Genomic DNA, 18,766 nt, shown 5'->3' on the forward strand with positions numbered 1-18,766 from the left:
AAGCAGTTTTAAGTCAATTGACTAATTTCAATCGGGGAGGCTTTATCAGTGAAACTTCAGAGCGCTTAACTTTGGATCACGCTCATTGCATTCCTCGTGTTACTAGTATTCATTTTTCTGGTACCTGGAATATTTGAGCCCCTTATTTTTGTGGCTGTCCTTATGTCAAGCTGTGCTATTGGAGGTGGTTTCCAGGAACTGCAAAAGGGAGACTCCATCTGTTGAAGAAATCATTTTTAAAGAGAGAGAGAAAGAAAATCCCATGGCATGCTAAGGGCATAGGTTGGGCGTTTTTGTTCTCTGGATAAATCTGCTTTTCAAAAGCCTTCACTCCTTCCCCCCCAGCATCTGGCAAGCTTCTCTTTGTGAATGTCCATGAATATTTACAAGGTCTGGCCTCCACCCCTCCCTTCCTGAAGTTTCAACAACAAGCTTTTGAGCAGCATTGTCCCGTGGAAACTTCAGACATTCTGATGCAAGGCAGGGCTAGCTTTCTACACAATATTAGCTGACTTTGACGAGTTGAATCAACTCAATACTACACAATTAGAACAATATTATGTTCACATTCAAATGAGATGGGCAGTCTTTGAACAGGCCTTTAATGGGCAGTCATGCCCCACCCCTCAAAAAAGAACATCTGTTTTGACATAATTTTAGACTTGATCTAAATTAAGGCAGCCAGCTGATTCAGAATTGTTTGGATGTGAGAGTTGTTGTGCCCAGTTAGCCTTCAAGGTTGCAGTGGGAACTCCAGAAATGATGCTTCCCCATTGAAACACGTGGCATTGGCTTTATTTTTTAAAAGCCCACACTTAATCCGATGGCATAATTTGCTCATTATGGGAACAAGCCACTGAGTGTTCAGTTGTGGTGCTGTTTTATTGCAAAGGTTGCTTGCCATAGTGAACATGTTAGCCAGTAAGAAGCAAAGAGGGACATATTCTAGCTTTCCGGAAGTAAAGACTACCAATTGCTGTCTTAAGTTTGTCGACACACAGAAAAATAATACAATGCATATTTCAAGTGTAGTCATCCACATACATTTTCTTCGTAATCTCCTGGGTAGAACAGGCAGACCTATACCAATTTTGAGCCCCTCCCACCCCCTATTTTCCTCTGCTGTTTCTCAAAATAACTGGACATGAGGCATTCTTAACACTAATCTTCTTATTCAAGGCATTGGAACCCCCAAAGGCTTCTGGCACTAGATCCTCTCTATCATCAGAAGGAGAAGTTTATTTGAAGAAACCACTAGTATTGTTTGAAGTAGAGTTAATGTTTCTCATTTTCTCAGTGACTTTCAGAAGTTAGCCACGTGTTCATAAATATGCTTTGATGCCTTTTCCGCCACAAAATATTTCCATGGGCGCTGCCATCACGAGGATCCTGCATTCATGCTGAATCTTCCTCACGAAATCAATCTGTGAAAAAGTGAATATAAACTTTATTGTACTAGAGATTTTTTTAGCTTGGGACTTCTTTGTTTTGAAATAAACGTGATCATGCAGGATGTGGAGGAAATGAACAGGAAGAAACTGGACAGAGGTTGAATGGCCACCTGTCATGGATGCTTTAGTTGAGATTCCTGCATTGCAGGGGGTTAGACTAGATGACCCTCAGGGTCCCTTCCAACTCCCTGTTTCCATAATTCTATGGTTCTAAGTTTCTATCTTAATACTAGAACTCAGGGCCATCTAATCAAGCTGAATGTTGGAAGTTTCAGGACACTAAAATAAACAGAAGGTTCTGGACACTTCTTCAGACATCATAATAAAATAAACCCTGCAAAGGGACGTTTGAGAAGTCCATATTGATAAGGTAGCTTTGCCACATAGAGGTATGTATTGGGGGGAGGCTATGAAGCACACTATTTTTAATTTATAAAGCATATAAACAGAGACCACACAACATCAAAATGGCCTCATTTCATAACCCACAAGAACAATATGCAACGTTGTTATTATTTTTTAATAAAAAGAAAGAAAACTCAGTTTTAATTTAGGCTCAAGTTACAAAATTCTTCAGTGAGCCCTGCAGTTGAACAGAAATGTTGCTGTGCTGGATCAGTCCCTTAAGCCCAGTATTCTGTCTTGAATAGTGGGCAGCCCAGATGTCTCTTCTGAAAGCACAAAAACTGGGTATGAGGACGATGAGGTGGCTTTCCTCTTGTCATTTAAGCACCTATCACTCAGAAGAAGATTGCCTCTGGACAGGAAAGTTCAACCTGTCTGTTATGGCTGTCTGGTAGCTGTCAATAGACCTGTCCTCCTATATGGAGTTTCAGCTAAAGTTTCTTCTGCACAGCTATCTGCAACCTCTCTTATTATATTTTTTTATGCACGGTTGTGCTGCTTCCAGTAACACTAGGGGGAGCTCTCCTCCACTCTTATCCCTCACAAGTCCACTTTACACACTACTACTGCTGTTGAATTTTCACCAACAGGCCCACATTATCTACAGAGTAGCAACTAGACCATAATTCTTATAGTCATGAGAAACAAAAGCACACTGCCGCATCTCCAGCTCTTTTTAATTCTTTCTTACAGTTGCTTCCAGTGTCCTTTTCAGAGCTCAGAAGATTTTTATAGCTGATTTAAAAAATAATAATTATGGCATGATTTAACTCCAACGTGTGATCATGAAGGTGGATAAATGATCCCATGAAGAAAGGCTAATATTACGTGAGCTGCACACTCAGGAATATGGCAGCCACCTCCGAGATGCTGGCTCCCAGGAAAAGGGTAACTGATCAAAGAAGGAAAGGGCAGCTGTCTGCTCCTCCTTTGTACAAATTTGCCTCCATGTGATTGTAGACAAGATATTGGGGAGGGATTGACAGTGTGAACCACTTCTGATTTTTCCTGGCTGTGGAAACTCATTCCACTGCTGGCATTTCTTCACGTCTGGTGATTTGCACAACCTTTTGCACCATGTTTGTCTCTGGGGTTGTTTATGTTTGGAAATCCTCCAGTCCCCCCTGGTGTGATTTGTTCATCAGAAGCGTCTGAATAGTGCCAGCAACTCGGCTACTGTTTTAAAACGGGCACAGACCTGGAGGTCTGTCTGATGCTTTGCTTTCTTGGCTAGGAAGAGAAGCTATAATAGCAGCAGGCTCCTAAGTGGATGGATTCAAAGCTGAAGGGGATGAGGGAAGGTTTCACCATTTCCCATGCTACACTCAGCATCAAAGGGATAGCAGAATAGTTACAATGCCTGACCACAAGGCTGGAGGCTGCACAGCTGATGTTTGCTGCTCATATCACAAGGCTGCTTTCGTATAATAAAATGACATATCAGACGTCAAAACTGGGTGTGGGGCCAGCTGCTATCACAGTGTGCTATATTTGCAGTGTTGATTTAGGAAACCTGCATTCTAGGTTAAGTAGGTGTGATTTCCTTTGACCACCGCAGAACTGTAGCATGCTGTCCAGATACAGTACTAAGTCAATGTGAGGTTTAGTGTTTTTCAAAAGGGAACGATACAAAGGATTGCTCCCTAAGCTGTTCACCATGGTTTTTACCCCTGTCAGTTTGCTTACACAGGGGTGCGGCGCTTGCAGGAAACACAGAATTAAATCACATACTGCAAACGCTACATTGTGCTTAGACTCTTAGAATGCTATGGGTATATTTGCCAAGTCTTTCTGCTCCCTTTCCCTGGCTGGATGCCGTTCAAGAGAATTCCCAAGCAACTTTCAAGCAGTATGTAACAACAACAAAACTGAACAAAATAAAACAGGTGAACCTTTGGCCCTCCAGATGCTGCTGAACTACAACTCCCAACAGCCCTTGCAAGCATGGTCAAATAATAATAATAAACATCATAATAATATATTTATATGCAGCCCATCTGACTAAGTTGCCCCAGCCACTCTGGGGAGCTTCCAACAAATTAAAGCATCTAACACAATAAAAGATTAAACATTAAAAACTTCCCTCTACAGGGCTGCCTTCAGATGTCTGAGGCCAGTGGCACTGGGAGCTGAAGTTCAGCAACATCTGGTGGGCCAAAGGGTGCCCACATCTGTAACAGAACATCAATATAAATACAAATATTATTTCTTAAGCCAAAGTCATTGCAAATGATAAAATACATAAAACTGAATAAAAACACAATAGAACATCAGTCTCAGCTGAGAAATCACAATTACAGTGGCTGAGTGAATAACAGCTGACTCTATCAAGTCCCAGTATCGTTAACAAATCCACAATAAATCAGTGATCATACAATTCTAACCTATAAAACAATACGAACAAAACAGAAGCAAAGGAGTAGGCTAAACACTATTACATTCATCACACCCCACCAAACACACGGCCTCAAGAATCACTCATTCTGCTCAACTCATTAAAACGCACATCCCAGCATACAAGAGGGCCCAGATGTAACAGAAATATCTATAAGCAGAGCCATACAATAACAGGCACCCATTCTCCCAAGCACTAGTCCCAGGGATGTGTGTCTGAGGGCATTACTAAACATATAGTGGTACCTCAGGTTACAAACACCTTGGGTTACAAACACTTCAGGTAACAGACTCCGCTAACCCAGAAGTAGTACCTCAGGTTAATAACTTTACCTCAGGATAAGAACGGAAATTGCGGCGCGGCGACAGCGGGAGGCTCCATTAGCTAAAGTGGTACCTCAGGTTAAGAACGGTTTCAGGTTACGAATGGACCTCCAAAACAAATTAAGTCTGTAACCAGAGGTACCACTGTACCACCTGTTGGTAAAGAACTGAATAAAAGCCCACAAAAACCGGAAAGAGCTAGTCTAGCAATAAATCTGGGATTTGCTTACAACACTTGATTTATATGCTCGGGAAGGGCAGATATGCAAGGAGAGAGAAGGCCAAAGTACAACCGTGAATGCGAATGGTGAAATAAAAGGCCATGCTTCGGTAGGTATAGACAAAAGGAGAGGGAACTCTGGCTGACTATTTTGCTTCTGTCTACACTTCGAGACGAGGAGAAGAGGTGAGGGCTGAAATAACACACCACCGTACTTCAACTTGGCAAAGTCTAAGGGAGATGGAGAGGGCAGAGGAGAAATGAATTACAGATTTAATGGTGAGACAGGCCAGAAAGCAGGTCCCTGAGATTTTTGTGTGCAAGATGGCTTCATTTTGTCCCTAGAAGAAGCAACCATTAAGGCAGAGAGGGAAGGAAAAGCCCAAGCCCAAGAAGGTGACAGTCTGAGACCAGTCATCTCCACTTGGCACTTGCAGCAATGTGGCTCTCTCCCGGTACCCTTTTCCCTAACCGATGCTTCCACACTTTGTCACTGGCACTGCCACAGCCCTTTTTTTCTTTTCTTTTCCTTCCACCATGTGAATATAGTACACATGGGAAGAGGCCAGGAATGGCAGCAAGCTATCCATGACAGACAAGAGTGCAACAACTGCAGGTGATGAGACAGCATTCTCCCAATAGTGGGGCATCAAACATCTCCCTCCTACCTCTTCGCCTTTCCCCCTGGCACTGTTTTCCCACTGCCTCAGAATGGCCGAAATCCAATATTGCATCAGTGGATGTACAGTGGTACCTCGAGTTACATACGTTTCAGGTTACATACGCTTCAGGTTACAGACTCCGCTAACCCAGAAATAGTGCTTCAGGTTAAGAACTTTGCTTCAGGATGAGAACAGAAATTGTGCTCTGGCAGCGCGGCGGCAGCAGGAGGCCCCATTAACTAAAGTGGTGCTTCAGGTTAAGAACAGTTTCAGGTTAAGAACAGACCTCCGGAAAGAATGAAGTACTTAACCCAAGGTACCACTGTAATGGGTTTCTCTTCTGCGCAAGTGGAAGGCTGTTGCACATGTGGGGTACCACAATTAGAGGTCACCCAAAGGTCCAGCGCAAGAGGGTGGTGGTCGGAAACCCGAAGCCCTCCAGGTGCGGTTGGACTGCAGCTCCCAGCTTCCCTGGTTATTGGCCATACTGGCTGGAGCTGATGAGAGTTGAAGTCCCAAAACACCTGGAAGGTTCCCCACCCCTGTTTCAGAAGATGGGATATAGAAACAAATAACTATACAAGCCTGTTACAAACATCTGGGAACCCAACTAGGAGAAGAGCATCTGGTCAAATTAGGAAATGGGGGAGTGCCTGTTTCTGAGATTAAAAGTATCACCACCATCCAGATGATGCAACCATTATAGATACATTACAGGGATGTCTCTGCATTGGAAAAAGTGATATGGTTAACCAATCACTAAAGTCATACCTGGTGTTATCTCTCATTAATATTAATAAGGGTTGCAGGCCAGACAGGTGAATCCATCAGCAGGCTAACCATTGCACCTTTTTATTTTTATTTTTTCACTTTGTTTTTATCTGCCACTTTTCAGGTTTTTTTTTTTTTTTTACATTTGTATTGGTTTTTTCCCATTCTGTTTCTATTTTCCTAGCTTTATAAACTGCTGAGAAATCTTCAGGTATAGAGTGGGTTCAGAAATGTACCAAGTAAAATAAATTAAGTAAGCTGCCAGCCATAGCCCCTCCAGTAGAGAAGAAAAGGCCACAGAACGCCTGTCACTGTAAAAAAAACCACATCACTGCTAACAGGCATTTTCTCATGCAGCTCTCATTCATTGCAGTGGCCTTGAAGAGAACTTCCCATTCAATTGTGCCCTTAAAAGGAAAGAGGTTTTGTGTGTCATGGAAAGATGGGAGGAGCCGTGGCGCAGTTCATGCCTTGTGTGCTGAAGGTGCCAGGTTCAATTCCACAGAATCTCTAGACAAAACTATCTCTGGTGGCTGGATTAGAAAGGCCCCCTCCCGAGTCTGTGGGGAGACCCATCACCAGCTACTGTAAACAAGAATCCTGTGTTAGAGGGGAACCAATTGTCTGTCATGGTCGGAAGCGGCTTCCTATTATTCTTTCTTCCAATTCTAATGTCCATGTATTTTTGAGATAATTAAATGGTATGCATCTGGGGAAATTTCAGCATTTGTCTCTAGTTTTAGAAGGCTGCAGAGAAATGAGGTAGAACACAACAATTCTCTCTGACTCTTTATCTTGTGTTTGGGGCTGAAAGTTATGGAAACTGCTATGCTGTCCATGAATCATTTGTCTCATATATATATATAAAATCTATATACTGTATCTATATATCTATATCTATCTATCTATCTATCTATCTATCTATCTATCTATATATATATTCTGGTGTTGTGCGGTAACTTATCTCCAACTTGGATATGACTTTTTGGGGCAAACAGCTGCTTATGACTCTAAAGTAGAAGAGCTGGTTCTGAACACAAAGGAATTAGCATGTGTGGCAGAAAATGGCTACAGACACACAGCATTGCAAAAGTGTCCCAGATACTTAGAATCATAGAATCGTAGGGTTGGAATGCAATGCAGGAATGACAGCCTGTAACTCTAGATCCTGCCTGTCATGGGCCAGGAGACAACTTCAACTGTTGAACAGCAGCCTGGAGGGGGAGAAGGGAGAAAGACTCCACCTGCAGCAGATCAGCCTTCTAGGACACAGAGGAGAAGGTGCTGATGAGAACCAGCTGGTTTCAGCCTTCTTAAGCAGAGCTTCCAGCAGCAGTCAGACACTGGAATGAACAGTTGTCGTTCCTGGCCCTACTTTGTTGTTTCCTGCTCATCTTGACCCTTGACCTCATGCTCATTGGATTCCTTGACCCCAGACCACACAGATTGCTGGTTTGCCCAACCCTAGAACTGGACCAGACGTCAGATGCCTCCAGGCAAGTACACCTCAGAGACTCTTCTGGTTGGCTGGCCTCCCACTCCACTGAGCTCTTCCCGTTGTTGCACAACAATGAAACTATGACACCTGAGATTTTCTCTACCAGATTCCTTTATGTGTGTGGATGAATGGACCCGTCCTCACAACATGCAGGAGCACTGTGCCTACATCGCAGAATACATGAAACTCTAGGTTGGAACAAAACTTGGCAACGCTCCCAAACTGTTGTTTGCCGCAGGTCAGGTCTGCATATGACTCTGTCCCACATCACAAAGACACCTGTCTGTACCCTGCAACCATTTTCTGGAAAGGGCTCTAAAAACAGTGGTTTATTTTTAGATTTAACACCAGCTTAACCACTGCCGAAAACAGTGAACCAAGATATGGCTTACTAAATGTTTTTGCAGAAGGTCACCAACTAGTTGGGTTTTCCATGGTGGGGCTGGCATCTAACAGCTTCGTTGATCAGTTAACAAATCTGGCGACAACAGTAAGAAGATAATAACTTGAACGTTGAGAAAATGATCTTTAACAACACATTGGCTGCCATGTGACAAGTGAAGCCCGCAAGTGCAGCTGCAGCAATGGACCCCTTTGCCTTGTCTATAATAGGAAACCATTGCCTCCAAGTCAGGTCAACTACAGCAATGCCAGCAGAAGTTTATTTCTTTGACAACATTTGTATGCTGCACTACTGTTACATTCTTTGAGCAGCTTACAGTAGGTAAGTATGAGAACCACTTAAATCCAAACTAGAATGTAAAGCCATAAAATCAAAGCATGAGACAACAAAGCTCAACCATGGTAAGCTTGTGTGCACACTTGCACCGAGGGGGGTTGAACCCCTCCATGCAGCAGCTGGTGAATAGGGGTTCAATCCTGCTTTCTGCAGGGATGAGCTGCATGAGCAGCCAATCCAGACACATCTCTACCTATCCACCCCTGATGTTACTTATGAAGTCAGGTATGGTGCATGTGGCATGGTTTGGAGGAACTGCCTCCTGGTCCTGCAATGGACACAGTGTTGGGTGCCTTAACAAACCACGGTTTCCAGGCTCCTTTGGGGAAAGCCATGACTGTTTAAAGTGGTATGGCAGTGTTTTAAATGTATAATGCAAATGAGGCCTTTGGAAAATATGGGGTGTTCTGGAATGTGCAATCAAAATCAACCTAAGATGGCTACGAGATGATTGAGTCCTCATGCATTGTTTTAATTTTCCACTTTATAAACATGGGCATGGTTTATCAAATACTAAACAGTAATTTGTGCGTAACTTAAAAAGAAAAAAGACCAGGGATATTTCGGCTACTCACGTTAAAGTAGAATATATAGTTTTTTTCCTCTCTTTTTTATATTTCTGTTGCCAGTTACTTCCATTTGCTAAGCCAGTGCATTTCCTGCTTTTCTGCCTTTTGATGTGATGCTTATGATGTTAGGATCAAACTACACATTCTCTCCCTGCCCCCTGCTTAATTTGCCTCACATTCAGCCAGTTTTCCTTCTGACTCACATCAAGGACATATAAGCCTGCTGCGATTTATTTATTTATTTTAAAAAAACCTAAGCCGCATGACTAATGTGTTTGCTTGTTGCTAATGGGCACATCCCAATTATGGGAGGGGGGAAGAACTCTTCCACGTCTAGTGGTTTTATAACTTTCCGATTGCAACCCCAAGCAAATTAGTTTGGGAGTAAGTCCCATGGTAGTCAATGTGACATACAGGGTTAGGATTAAGCTACAAGTTCCTTGTATGTTTCAGCATCAGCACCATGGGAGAGGGGGAGTTTAACCCTCTCCTCCTGTCATGACCCCAACAAAAATCCCTCTTCCCCCACAGCTGCTACTTGCCTTGGGAGGGAAACCTCTGTCGGTGCTGATGGAGGCTTTCCTCTCAATGAAAAATAGCATCTGGGAGGAGGAGTGGGATAGTCCCTTCCCATTCCTGCAGTCCCGATGCTGCTCAGGACCTGATGATGGTGTGACACGTGCTATTTGCATGTGGCGCTGTGGTCTAAACCACTGAGCTTCTTGGGCTTCCTGATCAGAAGGTTGGCAGTTCAAATCCCCACGACAGGGTGAGCTCCTGTTGCTCTGTCCCAGCTCCTGCCAACCTAGCAGTTCGAAAACACACCAGTGCAAGTAGATAAATAGGTACCGCTGCAGTGGTGTTTCCGTGCTCTCTGGAACTTGTCACGGTTCTCCATGCACCAGAAGTGGTTTAGTCATGCTGGTCACATGACCGAGAAAGCTGCCTGTGGACAAAACGCCAGCTGCCTCAGCCTGAAAGCGAGATGAGCACTGCAACCCCATAGTCACTTTTAACTGGCCTTAACCATCCAGGGGTCCTTTGCCTTTACTATACACGCACACACGCACACACACACGCATAAGTACACCTTCACACAATTGATCTCACATCTCCTTTGACAGTCTGCATCAACTTGCCCTTGTGCTGGCAAAAACAAGAGAAAAATATCCAAACTTAGTTATTTTTACTCATATGAATGACCCTATTTGTTTCTGTCCTATTTCAAGAATTATTATTTTTTTCTAGGAGAGTGAATTTTGTTTTAGAGTTTTCTGTGAAACAAATGCAAAACAGCCATCTGCTGAATGGCTGCATATCTGTGAATGGCTGCTCCTTTTGCAGAAGTTCCTACAATACAGAGAATAATAGTAAGAGCTGATATGCCACTTGTGTGTGTATTTTGCACTCAGGTAGTCACAGAAGGATTTTGCGTGGTTCACATTTTGCTAGACCCAGCAGTATGCAAGGACCAAACCTTGTGTGTATGTATGTGTGTGTGTGTGTGTATTTAATTTCTATACCACTTTATCTTTTAAATAAAAACCTCAAAGCGGTGTACAGCATATAAAATCAATAAATCAATAAAACAATAGCCAGGCAATGTTCCTCTAGCCTCATGAGGAGCCTCTTCAGTAGGGTTGGTGAGTGTGGGCCCAGCCCCCTAGGCTAGGGTGAAAGGGCCTTGCATATGTATCACATATTTATGTATCACATAAATCAGTGTTCTTCGACCACTGCTGTGGTATGCCTGGTTGACTGGCTTGTTGAGGGCCAGTGTGGTGTAGTGGTTAAGAGTGGTAGTCTCGTATCCTGGGGAACCGGGTTCGTGTCTCCACTCCTCCACATGCAGCTGCTGGGTGACCTTGGGCCAGTCACACTTCTTTGAAGTCTCTCAGCCCCACTCACCTCACAGAGTGTTTGTTGTGGGGGAGGAAGGGAAAGGAGATTGTTAGCCACTTTGAGACTCCTGAAGGGGAGTGAAAGGCGGGATATCAAATCCAAACTCTTCTTCTTCTTCTTCTTCTTCTTCTTCTTCTTCTTCTTCTTCTTCTTCTTCTTGTGGGTCGAAGTCCCAATACAGAAAGCCTGAAAGAAATAAAAGTATATATTTGCCTTTTGCATAGTTTCCCCACCCTTTAAAGTAGATGCAGAAGGTACACAAGAGGTTAATGGGAAGCAGCCCTTTTTTCATGTTCTGCTTTAAAATGCACTGTGAAAATGTGCTGGCAAACTTGCTGAGAAAGGCACATGCTGCAGTGTGCTGACACATCAGTGTTGGCTCATGCAGAATACCTGGGTGTGTGACAGTGTTGTAAAAGCAATAAATCAAATTCCTAAAGTATCGCTTGTTTCTTTTGTCCCCATCCCAGCCTTCGCCAAGGTGGCATTTAAATACCTTATTCAGGGGTTTTTTGACCTGGGATTTTGAAACTTTTTGAAAGGATATGTATATGATTTCTTAGAAACATGAGATAGAGGGCAGTGAAGCTGCTGCTCCAGCACAACCTCCAGCAATTTCAATGAGGCTTCAACAGAGCTTCATGGGTTGGGTCCCATCATCTTAGACTGAAAGGTTAATAACAAGAATTATTATTTATACCCCGCCCAACTGGCTGGGTTGCCCCAGTCATTCTGGGCAGCTTCCAATAGAATATTAAAAATACGATAAAACATCAAACATTAAAAACTTCCCTAAACAGGACTGCCTTCAGATGTCTTCTAAAAGTCAGATAGTTGTTTATTTCCTTGACATCTGATGGGAGGGCATTCCACAGGGCGGGCGCCACTACCGAGAAGGCCCTCGTCCCCTGTAACTTGACTTCTCACAGTGAGGGAACCTCCAGAAGGCCCTCGGAGCTGGACCTCATCTGAATGATGAGGGTGGAGACGCTCCTTCAGGTATACTGGGCTGAGGCCATTTAGGGCTTTAAAGGTCAGCACCAAGACTTTGAATTATGCTTGGAAACGTACTGGGAGCCAATGTAGGTCTTTCAGGACCGTTGTTATGTGGTCTCGGCAGCCGCTCCCAGTCACAAGTCTAGCTGCCGCATTCTGGATTAGTTGTAGTTTCTGAGTCACCTTCAAAGGTAGCCCCACGCAGAGCTCATTGCAGTAGTCCAAGCAGGGTGGCGCCCCCCCCCCCATAATAAAGAAGAGAATAGCAAAAAGAGTTTTGTATAAAATTTGCATATACTAATGTACCGGTATACATGCACATTTTAACTTAATTGCTATCATTTAAATAGAAATACCACAGTGCAGAAGACATACGAGGTAATCTTTGTGCCTGCTCAGTCTGTGTTAATGGGCAACTTCAAGCCCCCTGCTTACCTATCTTTAAACAGGACTTGAACCGGACAGCCTTTCAAATAGAGGTTGCCACACCTTCTAATGGGAGACTTGCCCATATAAGACCACTTTGCACATGACAACCTTGCAATAAAAAGCCCCCCAACCTTATTTATTTATTTCTTTAGGGTATTTATATACCACTTCATATACATAATTCCTAAGCAGCTGGAACATCTGTTTTCTACTTATCTAGCTGTGTCTTTTAATAAATAATTATACAATGTATAATTATACAATGCTACAATGTACAAAAGACTGAAACTTTGAAAAATTGCTTGTAGAAAGTCACATTCAGATAATGGGCCTGAGTGAGAGAGAGAGATGGAGGGAGGGAGAGGATTGTGTGAGTGAAGGATTGAAGCACAGAGCAAATCCAAGTGGTGAAATACAACAGGGGGAAATTGTTATGGAACCCAAGCTTCATTATTTATGCTCCTGTTATGATGAAGTATTTAGGATCTTGCACATCGGGGGAAAGTATTTTCATTTATCTGTAAGGGCATGACTTGATTTGTACAATTGCATACTCCATTTGCTTCCTTTATTCAATTTCTGCTCAGATTGCATAACTGCAAATGACTTGTCCCATGAAAGGAAGTAGGGCTGCCTCCAGTTATGCAGGTTGGCTTTGGGCAAGGTGCCCTGAATCGCCCCTCATGTCCTCCTTGCCACTGTCACTGCTGCTACCCCTTCTCTTGTTGTCTCCCTTTGTGCCCAATCCGCACAACAGGGAGGGGCTGGCCCAAAGTCACTCAGAAGGTTTCATGGCCAAAGGTGACTAGGATAGATAAATTACACTTTTATGGCAGGCACAAATTGTGGCCTCCTTCAGCAGTCTTTGTCAAAATCCAAATGGGCATAGAAGCAAAAAACAACATCAGAAACCCCTTGTCTCATTAGGGATGCCATATCTTACTCAGGGCTTACAAGCATTTCTGTGAGGAAACAGAAAGAGCGGCCTGCACTATAGTTACCTTTCCAGAATTAGTTAATGGAGGAGAAAGAAGTCATGAATTTCAGGGGCTTTTGCCCCTGACAAATTTCATCAGCGGAACAATTTAGAAGCAAACATCAGGCAAATAGCTCTGCCCCGTTCTGTCAGAAGAAATTAGTGTCGGAGGGTCTAATTCTCCACTCCATTACACCAGATTTTTATGCTGGTGTAATTTCATTTGCCTCAAGTGACTTCTGTCAGTGTAAACCTGGTGTGACTGAATGGAGAATTAGGTCCTGGTTCTTGTTATCAAATACATACCAAGCTTGAGAGTTCAGAGTTGCCTTTCCATTCCCATCCTTCTGCTTTTAACAGCTGCCCGCCAGGTAGAACTGTAGCAGGTGAAACTTCATGGGGACAGCCATGAAGTGATGGGAAAAGCTTCACCCAGTATATACACACAGAGCAGAGGAGGGTCAAGCTACACAATGCACAGTGTGCAGCTGTGTCTCTTATTTTTCTTATTACATGTGCAGAGTGGGTGACGGTTACCAGGATTGCAATGCAGAGGATTGGGAGATTTACCCAGTGGCAGAGACCTCAGGGTCTCAAATTTCAGTGGCGCCCAGTGCAACATCAAGCTCCATTCTAAATCATAGTTGTGGCATCCCCTATGGCACGCCCGAGGCTCTGTGCCCAGTGCAACTGAACCAGTTGTGCTTCCCTAAATCTGCCTGTGTTTATCTCTTTCATCCCCAGATGTGTGACCTCTCCAAAAATTCCTCCTTCTTCCTCTGCAATATGTAAAAAAGTTCCCTTTGTTGCCAAAGGGAACTTTTAAACTATGTTTTTGTGATTTTTAAAAATAGCTTTAGGTGGTTGTTATCATTGCATTTTTAAAAACTCAGTTGTGTAAATCACGTTGGGACTTTTTATATGTAGGAAGCAATATATATATTTAATAAAGCTAATCAGAAGTGGCTCACCAGGTAAGGCAGAGCCACTAGACCAGGCATGGCCAAACTTGGCCCGCCAGCTGTTTTGGGACTACAACTCCCATCATCCCTGACCACTGGTCCTGTTAGCTAGGGATGATGGGAGCTGTAGTCTCAAAACAGCTGGAGGGCCAAGTTTGGCCATGCCTGTACTAAACAGAGGCAGAGCTAGCTGCTCCGGCACCCGGAGCCATAGCTGTCAACTTCTTCCTTTTCTTGCGAGGAATCCTATTCGGAATAAGGGAATTTCCCTTAAAAAAAGGAAAACACTGACAGCTATGCCCAGAGCGGCTCACATACTATGCACCTGGGGGTGGAGCTAGCTGCCCGCAGGGGCAGGGCTAGCATCCCAGGGGAGGTCCGCTCATGGCGAGTGTCCCGGGGGAGGTGGCGATGTCACCCCCCCTCCAGATGACACCCGGGGCAGACCGCACCCCCTTCCTCTGCCAGTGCCACTAGGCTGACTTCAACCCATGTGGGTCGCTGTTGCTTACTGGGAGGGAGAGGAGCAAGGTGATCTGGAAAGGTTAGTGCAGTGCAAACACACTCGGCAGAAGCCAATATGGTGCTTCTGCTGGTACTTTTGCACTTTTAAGCACACCTCCACACAGTAAGCTACAGCAACCCACCTGATAGGAAGCTAGTGTAGAGGCTCTGCCTCCTCCAACCAAATCTCACCCAACTAAATATCATAGGCTGCAAACACACTCTAAATATAAAGCACCCACTCACCCAAAAAAGAACCCTGGGAAGTGTAGTTTACTCCTTACAGAGCTGCAATTCCCATCACTTTTAACAACCTGCAGCTCCCAGGATTCTTGGTGTGTGTGGAGGAGGGGGGTGTGATATGTTTTAAATGTGCACACACACATAAGTGCATACAGCCATAGCCTCATGGGGAGAGGGGGAGATGAGGGGTAGCAGCTGGGAAGGGATAAAACGCCCTTCCCCATTCACTGCAATCTCAATAACGATCAACCCCCTGACAGCTGTAATTAATTTAAGAAAAACAAGAGACATCTCTGCACACTCTGCATTCAGCATAATGCTTAGTCTGACCCTCGGGCAGAAAAGGAAGGCAGCCTTTAGCAGAGTTAGACACACTTAAGCCCCCTGATTTCAATGGCTTTGGTTTAAGCACACAGAACTGCTGGATTATGTCCTCTCGGTGCAAGCCTGTGTTTACTCAGAATTCAAGCGGAATTGTTTCCTCCTGAGTGTGTTTGGGATGGGAGCTCAACAGTGAATTGCTTTGCACAACCCCAGTAACGCAAACTGATTGAGAAGGAGCAAAGCAGCTTTGAGTTCCTCTCCAGAAGGCTGCAACTTCATATGTCTTGCTAAGTCATTGTTAGGGTTACCTTGTTGTGGGAACCAGCTTTTTTATACTTAAAAATTAGAAAAGTAGAACTGTCTAAGAGCCTTGGGGGGGTGTGAGAGGGAGAGGTGGGGGAAGATGCCCTCTACTAGGTACTGTACAGTGGTACCTCAGGTTCTTAACCTGAAACTGTTCTTAACCTGAGGTACCACTTTAGCTAATGGGGCCTCCTACCGCCACGCGATTTCTGTTCTCGTCCTGAAGCAAAGTTCTTAACCTGAGGTACTATTTCTGGGTTAGCGGAGTCTGTAACCTGAAGCGTATGTAACCCGAGGTACCACTGTATACAAATTCTTTGTGACTTACATACGAAGATAAGATGAGCCTGCTAGGTCAAGCCCAATGGCCCATCTAGTTCAGCATCCTCTTTTTACACTGGCCTGTGAGAAGCCTGCAAGCTGGAAATGAGCACAACTGCGCCCTGCCCACCTGCAGTTCCCAGCAACTGGTATTCAGAGGCATAATGGAAGCACTGGTTTTCAGAAAGTCCAATATTATGCATGTTTACTCAGATATTCTGCTGCATTCGGTGAGGCTTAAACCAAACTAAGGCCACAAAGGACTGTAGCCTTAAAATAATGCCAAGCAGCCTTGAGACCAATGCCTCACATACCAAAAAAATAAAATAAAATGACAGCATCACTGTAGCAAGGGTATGTTAAAATCCACATCTTCATTCTGTGTTTTTGCATCTTACTTGTGTTCAAAGAAGTATATTTTGGGGAGCGCTGCACTGGCAACTCTCTCTCTCTCTCTTACCATGCTACTCCTTTAAGGGAAAAAATGGAGAGAGAAAAGATGATAGCGCAATGGCGCTGCTAATCAACTATATAGCTGCTGAAGATGCACCCGATTTTATGTTTGCTAAAGGGGCTGTTTTTCTTCTCCCATTTTGCACATTTTGCTTTCGCCTGCACAAAACTTTAATAAAAATGGTTCCCCAGGAGGGGGCTTTCTTCAGCATTCTCAGCAAAGGCTGTGCATGTTGCAAAAAGGGGGGGGGGTCCCGTCCAACAGTTCGCCCAGCTGTCTTAGCTAAGTAATTAGCCTAATAGCAATTTGGAAGGTTGCTGCCTATTAGGCATTGTGCTTCTTTGATTCCAAGCGAAGTGTGAATCCAATGACTGACATTTCAGAAATGTGTGGGAAAAACCATAATCACCCAGCATCTGCCTTCTGTGTGCTTTTTTTTTTTTAAATAAATTCAGGAAGCGTCCTTTTTTGTTTTTCAAATCACTCGCCTTTCAGTAAAGCAGGGCAGCCAGCAAAGGGGTGGGTGTGAAGCAGACACAATGCAAATGTGGCACAATGCAGCACAATGTGTGCGAAGTCCGCACACCAGAGTGTCCTTCCAGCTAGCACTTTGGCTTTGCCCCTTGTGTGGTTGACTTCAACTCCAAAATAAATTCTTATTCTGCTATTGTAGTGACTACTAGTTTTTGGCATTTAGACACGGGCTCTGTGGGACAGGTAGGATATAAGAGGTATTCAGGACGGCACAAAAGGTTTGATTGGTTTTATCTAAAGGAAATGTTTTTAAATAAAGTAGGCATAACTTTAAAAATACTAGAGGAAGTAATTCCCTTTTCCAAGGGGTAAAGCAGAACTAAAGAAAGCAAATGGCTCTGTTAAGAGCCAACCAAAATAAGCTGGAACATTTATGTTATTGTGCTTTCCTCTGCCTCTGTGGAGATAAGACTAGAATAAAATGTGTTTTAATTGTCATGTCAACCCTGTAAGGTAGGTCAGGCTGAGCTTGGCCTAAGTCTAGATAGTGAACAGTTGCCTCCAGATTGTTGGTATATGGAGGGATGAGTTCAAGTGCATACCAGGAAATTTAAGTTCGTCCAACTGAAGTGAATTAAAGTGTTCTGTCGGCCTTGCACAAAAATACCCAATACAAATAAACTGATGTTTGCAGTTATAAAAGTTATGGGGAAATGCACCAGAAAGTGTGAAATGAATGGATAATGGGAGAATATGCAAACACTGTGCAAACAAATCTGAATGAATGCTCAATAAATAGGTCATTGGGATGAGTCCTGTATGATTAATCCTTTTAACCTCTCATAACTTTTTCATCCTAGTCCAAAACATCAGTCTTCTGATCATCCTCTTCCTTCCTCCCTCCCTCCCTTCCTCAGTTGTGTAACAGCAGAACTATGTGGATTCTCAGGCTTTTTGTATTCCAGCTGAAATAGCAATCTTCTTCTTACTATGAACTGCCTATACAGTGGTACCTCGGGTTAAGTACTTAATTCGTTCCGGAGGTCCGTTCTTAACCTGAAACTGTTCTTAACCTGAAGCACCACTTTAGCTAATGGGGCCTCCTGCTGCTGCCGTGCACGATTTCTGTTCTTATCCTGAAGCAAAGTTCTTAACCTGAAGCACTATCTCTTGGTTAGTGGAGTCTGTAACCTGAAGCGTATGTAACCTGAGGTACCATTGTATATATATCACCCCTTTCCTCCATAGCTTCAATGTACAAATAAACAAGTGCAAATAGATGTATATTGGAGCAAAAAGTTTTAATTTTACAGACACACTCATGGGGTCTGAATTGGAGGTGATGGACCAGGAGCGAGGCCTCGGGGTCAGAGTAGATCCCTCGATGAAGATGTTGACCCAGTGTGCAGTGGCCGTGAAGAAGGCAAAATCCATGCTAGAGATCATTGGGAAAGGAATTGAAAACAGAACTGCTGATAATAATGCCGTTATAGAAATCTATAGTGAAACCACATTTGGAGTATTGTTTACAGTTCTGGTCTCCTCACCTCAAAAAGGAACTTGTTGAGATGGGAAAGGTTCAGAAAAGGGCCACCAAAATAACTGAGGGGATGGAGCGAGGAAAGTTGCAGCATTTGGGACTTTTTAGCTTAGGGAAAAGGTGACTAAGAAGTGACATGGTAGATGTTTACAAAATTATGCATTGCGTGGAGAAAGAAGATAGAGAAAAGGTTTTTTCTCTCCTCTTATAGCACTAGAACTCACTGATACCCAATGAATGTTGAAAGATTTAGGACCGCTAAAACAAAGTACTTTTTCTCACAGTGCGTAGTTAAACTATGGAAT

The sequence above is a fragment of the Podarcis filfolensis genome (assembly GCF_964270895.1).
Source record: "Podarcis filfolensis genome assembly, chromosome: 3".
NCBI lineage: Eukaryota > Metazoa > Chordata > Lepidosauria > Squamata > Lacertidae > Podarcis > Podarcis filfolensis.